The sequence below is a fragment of the Fukomys damarensis genome, unplaced genomic scaffold (genome assembly GCF_012274545.1).
Source record: "Fukomys damarensis isolate Sample0158 unplaced genomic scaffold, DMR_v1.0_HiC HiC_scaffold_24, whole genome shotgun sequence".
Taxonomy (NCBI): Eukaryota; Metazoa; Chordata; class Mammalia; order Rodentia; family Bathyergidae; genus Fukomys; species Fukomys damarensis.
In genome coordinates, this window is record NW_022900936.1 from 34,628,777 (window position 1) to 34,632,710 (window position 3,934).

Here is a 3,934-nt window from a genome sequence, read left to right on the forward strand (position 1 = left end):
ATCTCAATTGAAATCCCAGCAGCATATTTTACAGACCTTGAGAAAAGAATTCAAAAACTCGTTTGGAATAAGAAGAGACCTGGAATAGCAAAAGCAATTTTAGGCAGTAAAGACAAGGTAGGGCATATCACAATCCCCAACTTGAAACAATAGTTCAAGGCTACTGTGATAAAAACATCACAATACTCTCAAAGAAACAGGCCTGAGGACCAGTGGAACTAAGTATTAAAACAGAAACACTAAACTGGCTTGAGGAGAAGTTAGGTAGAAGTCTTGAGGACAACGGTGTAGGAAAAGATTTTCTAAACAAAACCTCAGTTACCTGTGAATTAGCACAATCAGCAAATGGGATGTCTTCTTACTAAAGCTTTTGCACAGCAAGTTAAACCACTGACAGTGTGAAGAGACAATCCACAATTTTGGAAAAAAATTTCACCAGTTCTTCCTCAGACCTTTCTACAATATATAAAGAACTTGAAAATAATCAGAACTCCCCAGTTTAAATCCAAAAATGGACGTCTGAAATGAAAAGACATTTCTCAGACAAAGAAGTAGAAATAGCAAATAAACATATGAAAAAATGTTCAGCATCATTGGTCACTGGAGAGATGCAAAGGAAAACAATGATGAGATTCTACCTCACCCCAGAAAAATGACTACTATCAAGAAATCAACCAATAACAAATGCTGGTGGTGCTATGGGGAAAGAGGAGCCCTGCTCCACTGCTTGTGGGAGTGCAGACTGGTTCAACTACTGTGGAAATCAGTATGGAAATAGTTCAAAGAACTAGGGTTGGAAGTTCTATTTGACCCAGCTATTCCTTTGCTAGGTGTCTTCCCAAAGAAATTAAAAGATTTTTTTCCTCATTGAGTTTATCGGTACATTTTAGGTATAGAGTACAGTTACATTCATCGCTGGGATCTTGTACCTTTACATGACAGGTCTTGCTTCTCATTTTTCCCCTGCCCTCCCTTCACCCCCTCCTCCCTTCCCTATTTACAAAAACTTTATTCCATTTTTTCCATTTTCTCACATTGTTTTTCTTTTTCCTTATTTATTTTCCCCTGTCCTTCCCATTTCCCCTACCCATTTATCCCTTTTCTTCCTATTAAGAATTACAAGATTTATACCACAGTGGTATATGTGCACCCATGTTCATAGTAGCACAGTTTGATATAGCTAAAATTTTGAAGCAGCCCAACTTCCCATCAACTTGTGACTGGATAAAGATTTTTTTTTTTTTGTAAATGGAGTACTACTCAGCCATAAAACATGAGAAATTGGAGACATTTATAGCTGAATATGCACACTGAGGTGACACTAAAGTGAAATAAATAGGACCCACATGTAAATATTGAATAGTTTCTCTAGTGTGAAAAACTGAAAGTCTAAATAAGGTATAACAGACAACGTAAAATAAGAAGGAATAAGTGCAAAGGGGAAGGAGAAATGGGAGGGGCAGGGGAAAGGAAAGAAGGGAATGGAAATAATATGAGAAAATGAAAAGATATAAACAGTCCTTGTAGATAGGGAGGGATGAAGGGTTTGAAGGGAGGGCAGGGGAATGGGGGAAAATAAGAACCAAGATGGATTCTGTAAAAGTGCAAATTTCCAATAATGAATACCCTTATTATATAAATCATATATGTTATATATAAGTAAATATGTATGTTCAAAGATTTACAAAATTTTGTCATATACATGTTCAAAGACAAATCAAAACAAATCTTCAAGCTGCTCATTTAATTGCTACTCCTATTTACATTGCATGAAATATTTAAAAGAAAGTACAACTAAACATCAAATAACAAAGATTTGCCATGAAAATAATTAAATCATATATAAAAATAAAACTTGGAATCACACAAAAAACCTAGAACAGAAAAAGACCTATGTGATTTTTAAAATAATTATTAGGTGAGATTCTGAATAATTTTGCTTGCTATGTTTTCTATTATAAAGTAAAATAATATTTTAAAATGTACTATAGTGCCAAAATGACATTTAAATAAGATCAAATAGAATATCTAGGAAATTTTCATAATAATATAAAATTATTACTAATAGTTTTAATAAGACTATACAGTTGAAAAGCCAAGTAAATTGAGAGGTTAATCAGATAAATGTATTCCCAACTAATACATATATGATTTAGAAAAAATAATATACACTAGTCCTACCTTACTTCTATAATAAATTATCATAAATTTAGCAGTTTAAAAACATTAATTTTTTTATACTCAGTTATATAGGTCTGAGGTTCAAGATAGGCATGTCTCACTGAGCTAAAATCAAGATAAGCAGGACACAGCCATTTCTTGAGGATACAAAGAAGAATTTTTTTCTTACTTGTTTAGTTTCTAGAAGGTTTCTATCCATATTTTCTTGATGGCTATTAACTGAGGTCTTTTCACATCTCCTAAAACCTACTTTATTCCTTAAGTCCTGTATCCTTCTTATACTTTCAAATAGAGCAACTAAGGAAAGAGACAGAGTTAATTTCTCAAGATTTCTTACTTTGACATACTCTTTGTTGTAGTTATTGATCTTTCCACCTTTTGGATTAATATAATTAAATTAACCCATTTTGATAATGCAGGATAAGTTTCTATCGCAAAGCTCTTAATCTTAAGTCATATACGCATCATTCAATTTTGCCATAAGAAAAATAATAGTCATACATCTAGGGAATTTGCATTTGGGTGATCAGTAATCTGTATTTCAAATATATGAGGAATTTAGAATTATCAAGTTAATTATATCAAAATTGAACTCCAGAAAAATGAACAACACTAGAAAACAGAAACTTTGTTAGAATAAAATAGTAGGAACCTTTTCAAAATGATAAAACCCAGTAATCAATAAAAAGGAGAAAGAGGAGAATCAAGATATATACTGGTTCAGTTCTCTACAATGAACTTGATTATTATGTATATATAAATTATACCAATAAAATTAATTTTAAGAAGAATCACGTAAAATCAAGCAGGGTAAAGGAACAAAACTTGTCATTTTCTCACATGTAGAATACGAAAGCACAGAAGTTTTTGGTTTTTAAAGAGGACAGAGAGAGAAAAATTCTAATTCATTCTTTACATTGGCAATTGATTAATTAAAATAATAGAAGTGAGGCATTGTTAAACTTATGTTTTTGTGCAGAAAACAAATTATGACTAGCCTACATTTATATATTCAACTAATGAATTAGAATTTTTTCATATGGAGAAAAATTTTGTATTATTTTGAACAAAGGCATTGAATGAGCTATTTTAAATACTTACACTAAACTATATCCTAAAAATAATCAAAAAATTACAAATATTTCACCAAGAAAAATAGCAATAAAGATATTAGAACTAATAAATATATCCTAGAAATGTACAGAGCATGTGAAAGACCCTGGGTTGAATCCCAAGAAAGATGTACACATACGTACACACACAAAAAAAAAAAAGAAAGAAAGAAAGAGAAAAAATAGATAGTAATTCAAATCTATATGCAAAATAAACACTGTCAAAAAAAGAGAAAAAGGAAAAAAGGATGGACTTTTAAGGGATATAATGGATATCCAACAATCATGTTGAAAGTTTAAAATTACCCAGCATTATACTTCAATATAGCATGAAAACAAAAACAAAGAAAAATTATGGTACCTGAATTATTTCTCAAAATTTAAAAAGAATTAAACAATAAACCGTTGCTATGTAATGGTATAAATAAATGATTTATAGCTATATATTATGGAGAAATGACGAGTGCATTATTGATTAAAAGAATTAAAATCACAAATAATATACTTCAAAGTGATTGTATGGAATTCAGATTTGGTAAACAAAATGAGAGATATTATGGAAGGGGATCTTTGACTCAAAGATTGTTTTTTAACAATCCAAAATAGAGAAAAAATTATTTAGTGTCTTTTCAGTGTTACAA